The sequence below is a fragment of the Schistocerca americana genome, chromosome 2, assembly GCF_021461395.2.
Source record: "Schistocerca americana isolate TAMUIC-IGC-003095 chromosome 2, iqSchAmer2.1, whole genome shotgun sequence".
Classification (NCBI taxonomy): Eukaryota; Metazoa; Arthropoda; class Insecta; order Orthoptera; family Acrididae; genus Schistocerca; species Schistocerca americana.
In genome coordinates, this window is record NC_060120.1 from 424,094,592 (window position 1) to 424,105,261 (window position 10,670).

A 10,670-nucleotide genomic window follows, 5' to 3' on the forward strand; every position below is an offset into this window, starting at 1 on the left:
CACATCTTTCAACGTATTTGCTCATTGCTGCACATGTTATCTCTGTGTACCTAACTTCAGCTGGACCACATCAAAATTTGACGACATCTTTGGCCATATACGACTTCATATGGCGAAAGACTTGTTCCTGTATGGATTTTAGAGTTGTACGCAGTCATCACATAACTTACATGCATATTCCAGTTTTGGCTGTTGACGTAATGACTTAATAGTTTTGCTATGGTATTGTGGGTTTGCTCCATACAGTCATTTGCTTGTGGGTGAAACGGACGAGACATAAGATCAGGGATAAAATTAGTTCCTTTATCTTTGACTATAATTTCAGATACTTCAAATTTAAGTACCCAAGCCGGCCTAGGTGGCCGAGCGGTTCTAGGCGCTACAAGCTGGAACCGCGCTAGCGCTACAGTCGCAGGTTCGAATCCTGCCTAGAGTACGGATGTGTGTGATGTCCTTAGGTTAGTTAGGTTTAAGTAGTTCTAAGTTCTAGGGGACTGATGACCTCAGCCGTTAAGTCCCATAGTGGCTCAAATGGCTCTGAGCACTATGGGACTTAACATCTGTGGTCATCAGTCCCCTAAGTCCCATAGTGCTCAGAGCCATAAGTGCCCAAATATTAACCACTGCTTCAGCTACAGTGCTCGCTTTTTGATCATTACTAGGTATCTGGGATACTGGTGGATAATAATTAGTACATATATATTCCCCACTAAACCCCTATTATATGATCCTTGAATGTCAAAACCGACTGTTTGAAATGGCTTCTCTGAACGTGGTTACTTTTGTAACTGTATTTTCGGTAACTGAAGTCTGTTTGTTGAGGATAAGGAATGTAATTTCTAGTTTACTGCTCCACTTTATCACGTCGTTTTCTACGCCAAAATTTCAATTTTCCTGTCAGTAGCTCATTTACCTCCATGGTCCATCAGTGCATGGTCATGAATCTGTCTTAACACCTCGATTCACAGTGCTGTATAAACGATGAGGCATGGTCTGCATTTTGTTGACTACACAGTAAACCTTCATGCATTAGAAACAGCTGTGCCTCCTGTACATTTGGCATACTTTTTCCGTTGCATCTGCCTTGTTCCAGTTTTTTAGACTTAATCCGGAGACTTGTAAACACTGCAGATTTACTTCTAAGTGTGTCTACATTTGAGCACTTAACAACAGGCTTGTCAACCACCTAATACTGAAACTCACATAACTTCAGTGCACAACATGTCAGTCAACTCGAATGATCTGTTAGTCTCAATAACCACTTGAGGCGAGCATGACCCATAACAACGTTAAATTTATGACAATATACGAAATACCATCTATTAAAGCTAGCTATGCTCTACCCCTGTCTGCCAACGTCTGCTACTTCTAGTGTAGCTGTTACTAAACCCTTTGGAAGACTTATCCATTCTGAAATTTTCCAAGCTTAAAGGTACCATAACATGGCATGTATTGGTAGACAGTTATTGAACTATATGAAAGAAACGTAAATTAGTTACAAACTACGGCGTGCACAGACTTAATTCAACATACAAGAGTCACTACAGATATTGGGATTAAGGTTATGACATGTTCTATATGCCTGCCACATTGGCAATGATGTGGTGCAGACGAATAGGGAAATTCTGCGTGACCGGCTGAAGTGTTGAAAAATCGATGCTGTCGATAGTAACACCTGTTTTCGGCCTATTTTGCATCTGTATGGATATTTCTGTGTCAATGTGTAGTGTTGCTTATGTAGAGTGTTGTATCTGTTATCAAAATTCTTTGACTACGTATTCATATTTAAGTTTTGTGAACTTTTGAACGATGTTGTTTAAACAGTGCATGTGGATTGCAATGACTACTGGCATGATTTTTAGATAATGTACTGTAAGTGAGTTAGTTCATAGTTAATGAAAGTAGGGTTGAAAGTAAAAGATGTGGGGAAGCCCCGCAGTTACGAAAGTAGCTTGGAGAATTGGAAAAGGTGTGGTTGGAGCTAGTGGCAACTCGCCCTTCGTGACATGTAAGTAGTCTGGGCTGAGTAGTGCTGTGGTTAACATCTCGTTAGCAGTACCGGACTATTGTGGCTCATATTCTTGGAATTTTGAGGCTATATGAGTTTAAGAGCAGTATTTATGGGCCTAGGATGTTGTATTTGGTGATACTTGGCCCGATTAAGGGGCTCCGGAACGCCCTATACTTGCAATGTTAAAATAACGCTTATATATTACATCTTTCCTCGCAAAGTATTTGAGGTAGGAAGTTGAACTTTTTACAGATTATTTATTGGAATATGGGCTACAACTTAACACAGGGATTTTACAAAATTTTAGTTCAGTTATTAAAGATGATTTTTTTTTCAATTGTAATGAAAATTCACAACATTTTTTTGCAATTTTTTATTTATGTATTCAAAAATATACAGTTTTTTGGAAAAAGGCTGTGTTAAATAATGCAGAAGGTACTGTGTAACATTTACTGAAAATTTGAAACAAATATGTTTGGAAGATCCTTAGAAAACATGTAATTAGTATGAGAAAATAAAAGTTTTGGGAATCGAGCGACAAAGATTGGATTAACTTTTTAGTGCATTCCAGGTCCATAGGATGGGTTATCTTCATCCTCTGCAAACTCCTCCTCCAGCTTCCTCTTGTTCCTCCTCCTGTTTACTCTTGCTTGTATTTCTAGACTCTTTACAGCCCTGTCTGCAGCCCGAAGGCGTTCCTTGTCTAAAGCAAGCATCACTCGTTGTTGTGTTCGTAGATTTTGCTACCATTTTCTTCAGTTGCAGTTACTGCAACACTGTTCCAAAAGGTGGTCATGTATGAACACTTATCACATTTCAGTTGTATTTCACTAGCAAGTCCTACGTGCTTTATTATGGAGAGTTCCAGACCAACTTCACTACAATGAATACATCTTACATAGTTTGAAAAAATTCCTTTGAGAACCGACATATCAAATATTTCATTCACATCCGATTCGCCCATAAAACATTCATAGTTTTCACTCGTTGAACCAAGCTTCTTCTGTGAAGTATTTTCTTTCCCACTTTGACTGCTATGGGCAGGTGTACTTGAGAGGTTAGGTTCACTCACTTGGTTATCGTCTTTATTGTTTACAGTAATAACACATACCTTTGGCTTTCCAACATTTCTCCTTTTCTTAAAAGCCTTCAGAGGATATCTAATAACTTTACTTTTACTCATTATTATACTTCAACAAAACAGAGACTCAAGAAACAGAATTAATTACGAATATTTTCGAGATAACGACAGAGCAAATAAACATGAAACAATCGACAATCACACCAGCGATATGTATTGAACCATCGCAGGTTAGCCACAACACATACTTTATCTCACATCACTAAAATGTACCTGATGACACGGACGTTAATAATAACACCATTTGACAGCAGTTTATCAGCGCCACAGTGGGTCACGCCCATGTAGAACACATTTCAAAAAAAATTTAAAAATAGTTGTAGTCTTCGAAATTGAATAAATTATATATCTATTAAAAGGTAATAGTCTCCACGAACCTACTACGGTGTCGTAGCAGGCGGAGAGGTGATACTCCGACGTGGCGCGTCCCAGGTGGCGGATAGGGGGGTCCTCACCGGCTTGCCGGCGGACTTGAGCGAAATAAAATAGCTCTCGAGGACCAAACACACAACATCAAGAAATCCATTAGTGTCTGTTCTGGTATCCAGCGACTAGTGGTCTGCGTCTGTTTACCTAGTTGGTGCGGCAGTGAAATATGGCTTGATCTCAACAATCAAGTCTGCAATTACCGTGATCTTGTTGAAGGTCACCACAACCAACTTCAACTTGAAGTAATCATGATGGAACAAATGGAAAGAAATCCGCTACCCCAGGCCCCAGTCAACGGACTGGACTTTCCTGGTCATCGGATTCTGGGGGACCAGGAACATCATGAGGAGAAGAGTCGGAGGTTCTCAAAACCTCTTCGCAAGCACTACCTTGGCACTCTCAATGCAAACACTCTGTTCAAGCTTGGAAAACTAAAACAACTGACAGACATGCTAGATAAATTTCACATCAAAATTCTTGCCATCCAAGAGACGCGCTTCGTAGATGAAAACCATTTCGACACAGAACATTACAGGATTTACAAAGGTAAACCTGCTGTCAGAAGAGGAACACCATTATTGTTTGGTACAGGGTTTGCAGTACACAAATCAGTCATGGATAACATCATAGACTTCAATTCAATATCAGAACGTATCTCGACACTGTCCTTCAAATCAGGTAATAAAGCATACACAATTATCAACGCACATGCACCTACAAATGACCATAACAGAAAGAAGCCACAAGAAATTGAAGACTTCTGGGAAGACATGGAGGAAGTAACTAACAACGTACCAGAAAGACATGTGAAAATTGTAATGGGTGATTTCAATGCGCAGCTTGGTAAGGAGAGAAAATTCAGAGAAATAACAGGCCCATACTCAGCACATATTCGCACGAACAGAAATGGGGAACACCTCATAAAATATTGTCAAAACTTTAACCTCAAAATCATGTCAACACAATTTCAAAAACCAAGACGAAAACTTACAACATGGAAAGCACCCAACACAGTGTGGGGAGAATTTCAGATTGATCATGTGGCCATATCCAAGAAAAATTCGCGGGAAATTCAAAATGTCAGAACACGTAAAGGAGTCTTCGAGTCTGATCATTATTTGCTACAAGTTAAGATTAGGCCAATCCCAAGACTGAAACAGACAGCGCAAAACAAAATAGTCAAACCTGATCCGGAATACTTGAAGATAAACAGGGATAAAATCGTTGAAGAAATTAATAGGCACTCGATAGACACATGGACAGATCTGGCGAAGGCAGTTCAGAAGACTATGTGCTGGGGACAACCACCTAGAAAACGCAAACATAGGTGGTGGAACGCAAAGTGTGATGAAGCCATTGAGAGAAGAAAGCAAGCATGGGACAAGTTCAGTAGCTACAGAAATTCAGAAACATGGAAAGAATTTCACGAAGTTCAGAAACTAGCATCGAAGGAAATCAGAAGGGAAAAACGAGCATATGACAATAACAGACTAAAAGAAATTGAGGAAGATTTCAAAAGAAATAACACAAGAAATTTTTACAGAACTTTCAAAGAAAATATTAAGGGCTATCAACCCCCTAGCCTCTGCTTCCGAAGAACAGATGGATCCCTGGAAACAAACACAAAAGAAAACTGTAAAATTCTCAAACATTACTTTGATAAACTTCTTAATTGCAAAAAACCTACAGGAAAATTAACATTCCAAAAGACCACATCTAATGCCGATTCTGATCCACCCACAATAGAAGAGATAGAGGAAATCATAAAACAAATGAAAAATAACAGAGCTGCCGGAGAAGATGGTATTATCGCCGAGATCTGGAAACTCCAAGATGAAAACATCACCAAAAAAATCCATAAGATTATCTCCGAAATTTGGATCACAGAGAAAGTGCCAGAGGAATGGAAATGTGCATTGATCCATCCGTTACATAAAAAGGGTGATAAGTCAGATCCAAACAATTACATAGGCATTTCGCTAGTACCAGTTACATACAAAATTTTCTCTAAGGTGCTATTAAACAGACTAGAACCACAAGCAGATCTGCAAATTGGGGAATACTAGGCAGGCTTCAGAAAAGGGAGATCATGCATCGAACAGATCTGGAACTTGAGAACACTTTTGAAAGTCAGACAGGCAAGAAACACTGTAGTTACCTTTGTGGACTTTAAAAAAGCATATGATTCCATAGTCAGACAGACACTCTTTGACGTACTGGAAGAATGTGGTATCGACAGAAAAACCAGGGCACTTATACAACAGACGCTTACAGACACTACCTCCAAGATTAAGTTCATGGGAGAAATTTCGGAACCCTTCCACATACACACAGGTGTCCGACAAGGAGACGGGCTCTCACCAATCCTGTTCAACATGGTGTTAGACAAAATTATCAAGCAGTGGGAGGAACAAGTTAAAGGAATACAGCTGGGAAGAACACGTGAAACCAAAACAATCATAAAATGTCTGGCATTTGCAGATGATATAGCCATACTCAGCAATAATACACAGGAGGCAAAGGAAGCACTGGAATGCTTGCATGAAATAGCTGCCAAAACAGGTCTGCAGGTATCTTACGAGAAGACACAATATATGGAACGACAGACCAACAATGTACACACCATGCATACGGTATATGGATCCGTAGAAAGAGTCGAAAAATTTAAGTATTTAGGGGAGTACATGCAAATGGGAGGATCAAACAAGGCGGCTAACATGGAACGAACGAAGAAACTCCAGAAGGCATACAAACTCACATGGTCACATTATAATAAGAAAAGCATATCGAGGCAGGCCAAACTTAGGCACTACAAAACAGTTGTATTACCAGAAGCATTGTACGCGTCAGAAACAACCACAATTGGAGCATCAGGCATCATAGACACAGAAAAAATAGAACGCAAAATTCTCAGAAAAATATTTGGACCAATTCACAGAGATGGTATATGGATGAAGCGACCTACCAAAGAGCTGTACCAGCACACTGACAGACTAACAGACGCGATCAGCAAACGCAGATTAACTTTCTATGGGCACATACAGAGAATGGACAACAACCGACTTACAAAGAAAATTTTTGATGTAGTAAACAGCTCAAGCAAGAAAACAAATTGGTATCATGAAATAGACGAAGACTTAAGGCAGATAGGGATCAACAGGCAAATGATAGGAGACAGGAAATACTTCAGAAACAAAGTTAGGAGTGCAAAATTTATTGTAAAGGAGAGAAAGAAGAAAGGAACATTATGGACAGAGCAAAGGAAAGAGGAGCACAGCCAAAGGATGAAGAGATTTTGAGAAGAGAAGAGGAAGAAAGGAAAGAAGTGAAAATTGTGTCATCATGTGATTTTCGAGTTCAAACACTGTCCATAAGGGCAACAATGAAATGAATGAATGAATGAAAAGGTAACAGTCTGCAGATTCAGAAAACGCGAAAAAGTAAAAATTGAACTTTTCATGATTTTGAGCCTTTCCGGAACCCCTTAAATATAATTCAGATGCCAAGAAGATTTTTAAAAGGGTGAGGCCGATAGTACTGACATGACTGCATCACCGCCATGTTAACAGCCACTGCAAATTACGCCACCAGCCTTCCAATAAATTGTTTATATTTGACACTCTGTAAATGTGAAACTTGATTGCTGTTAATAATAATCGTGATGTTGCTAAAAACTCTATCTTACACTCATGATATACCAAACCACAAACATGAACAGGAATCCTAGCCTAGAGAATTTAATTCCGAATGCCCTATTTATTACAGAAAGACTTATTCGGCAGCTGTAAAAATAGCTGTTGTAGCTTTCTTATGTGTGAAGTTATGGTGTTTAAAGTTCAGTTTTATGGTCTGAGGAATACTCCACTTCCAGTGAATTTTCAATTCAACCTGCAGTCACTTCCTTAAAGAATTTGCCTTAGTTGCTAAGTTGCCTGAAAGTTCTAAAACTGATCTGAAGTGAAAATGATTATTAACTTTCGCATTTATGCACTTTGATCAGAATTACAAATCATTATCAGTGTTCATTTCATGAGAAAATACTTGAATTTAATGTTGAGTTGACATTTGCACAGTTGACTAAATTTTGAGTAGGGTTAAAAGACTGCTTACCAAAGCACATTTGCTATTTAAAGAGCTATAGTTTGTTGTGCTTTACTTAATTAATAATTACTGATGATAATACTTACCATTCCTCATATATACTTGTGTACTTTCGTTAATCAGCATGGTTCTTCAAACCATGAAAGTTTAGGGGCATCTTGCACAAGGATAGTTACTTAATGAAGCAAAGCAATGGCTCCTTCAGAGCCAGTGTAAGATTTGCATTCTGTTTAATTTCTTCAACCCGAGTTTAAGAAAGTAATATTTACTGTGATAGTTACTCTAATGCAAGTTGGTTAATGCAAAGGCACAGAGACCCTGTAGTAAGCAATGATGTTATAAAGAATGACCATTACCAAACCCCCTGATTTAAATCGTAATCATTTCATGCTCTCCCCTATTTTGTATTGCTACTAGTTTCATGTGTGTTGGTAATTGATTCTATAAACTGTTGCATCTACACAACTGGCCATTAAAATTGCTACACCAAGAAGAAATGCAGATGATAAATGGGCATTCATTGGACAAATATATTATACTAGAACTGATATGTGATTACACTTTCACGCAATTTGGGTGCATAGATCCTGAGAAATCAGTACCCAGAACAACCACCTCAAGCCGTAATAACGGCCTTGATACGCCTGAGCATTGAGTCAAGCAGAGCTTGGATGGCGTGTACAGGTACAGCTGCCCATGCAGCTACAACACGATACCACAGCTCATCAAGAGTAGTGATTTGCGTATTGTGACGAGCCAGTTGCTCGGCCACCATTGACCAGACGTTTTCAGTTGGTGAGAGACCCGGAGAATGTGCTTTCCATGGCAGCAGTCAACCATTTTCTGTATCCACAAAGGCCCGTACAGGACCTGCAACATGCGGTCGTGCATTATCCTGATGAAATAAAGGGTTTCGCAGGGATCGAGTGAAGGGTAGAGCCACGGGACGTAACACATCTGAAATGTAACGTCCACTATACAAAGTGCCGTCAATGCGAACAAGAGGTGACCGAAACGTGTAACCAATGGCACCCACACCATCACGCCGAGTGATACGCCAGTATGGCGTTGACGACTACACGCTTCCAATGTGCGTTCACCGCGATGTCGCCAAACACGGATGCGACGCTAACGTCGTCGAACTGTTCGTGCAGATGGTTGTTGTCTTGCAATCTTCCCCATCTGCTGACTCAGGGATCGAGACGTGGCTGCACGATCTGTTACAGCTATGCGGATAAGATGCCTGTCATCTTGACTGCTTGTAATACGAGGCCGTTGGGATCCAGCACGGCGTTCCGTATTACCCTCCTAAACCCACCGATTCCATATTTTGCTAACAGTCATTGGATCTCAACCAACGCGGGCAGCAATGTCGCGATACGATAAACCCCAGTCGCGATAGGGTACAATCCGACCTTTATCAAAGTCGAAAATGTGATAGTACGCATTTCTCCTCCTTACACGAGGCATCACAACAACGTTTCACCAGACAACGCCGGTCAACTGCTGATTGTGTATGAGAAATCGGTTGGAAATTTTCCTCATGTCAGCGCATTATAGGTGTCGCCACCAGTGCCAACCTTGTGTGAGCGCTCTGAAAAGCTAATCATTTGCATGTCACAGCATCCTCTTCGTGTCGGTTAAATTTCGCGTCTGTAGCACGTCATCTTCGTGGTGTATCAATTTTAATGGCCAGTAGCGTAGTTCATTTAAGGTAAGAGTTGCTGAGAGGTATATGTTACTGTATGCTGTTTCGTTGGCCGTCTGTTTGACTTCCTAGTTAGTAATGCATTTGTCTGCAAGGTTATGTTTCTGTGTTGTAGTGTGAATGGATTTGAGGAAAGAGTTTAGTGTGTGTCGAGGAAGGTTAGGTTAGCTTTAACACTGCCTTCTGCTATATAATATTACTTGGCACAAGAATGTCTAGTTAGGCTGGCGACCTATTCTAATAGGTAATATTACAACATGCTTTTATGCTGGGAGAACGTCTATTTCTGACCCACCTGTTTACTGTTGGTTATACTCTACTGGAGTGTTTCGGAAACAAATCCCTGTTTGATTATTCTGATCCGTTTAGGTTACCTCTCGGTCACACAAAAATTACTCGCTGAGGTTTAACTTTAAAATCGATTGCCGTTGAAGGTGGTCGGTATTAGCATTACACGATGACATCCTTAATGGCTATTTTCTTCTCAGCAATAAATGGTTCAAATGACTCTGAGCACAATGGGACTTAACATCTGAGGTCATCAGTCCCCTAATACTTAGAACTACTTAAGCGTAACTAACCTAAAGACATCACACACATCCATGGCCGACGCAGGATTCGAACCTGCGACGGTAGCAGTAGCCCGGTACCGGACTGAAGCGCCTAGAACCGCTCGGCCGCCGCGGCCGGCATCTCAGCAATAGTCTTGGGGTTATTGCTGTACACATTGTCTCTAATATAGCTCAACAAAAAAGAGTCGAATCTTTTCGGATCCGGACAATATGGCGGAAAATCGAGGCCCACGCCAGCGTTCTCAGGTTACCCCATGGCCAGAATGCGGTCACCAAAGATCTCCTCCAGGACATCAAACACTTCTCTGTTTTGATGGGGTCGAGCTCCGTCTTGTATGGACCACGTCTTGTCGAAAACAGGTTCACTTTGGGCAATGGGGATGAAATCATCTTCCAAAACCTTCACGTACCGTTCGGTAGTCATCGGTAGTCACCGTGCCATCAAGGAATATCGCACCGATTATTCCGTGTCAGGACATTGCACTCCACACAATCACCCGCCGATGGTAAAATTTCTTCCTTATCCCTAATGAGGATTCTCAGTCTCCCAAATGTGCCAATTTTGCTTGTTGACGGACCCATCCAGATGAAAGTGGGCTTCGTCGCTAAACCAAACAACAATCTGCATACTAATTCCAATCATGCCCCGCGGACAACGGCGCAGATTGAGCGTCCTAACACAAGCCGTTCAGAAGTTACGACAGTTTT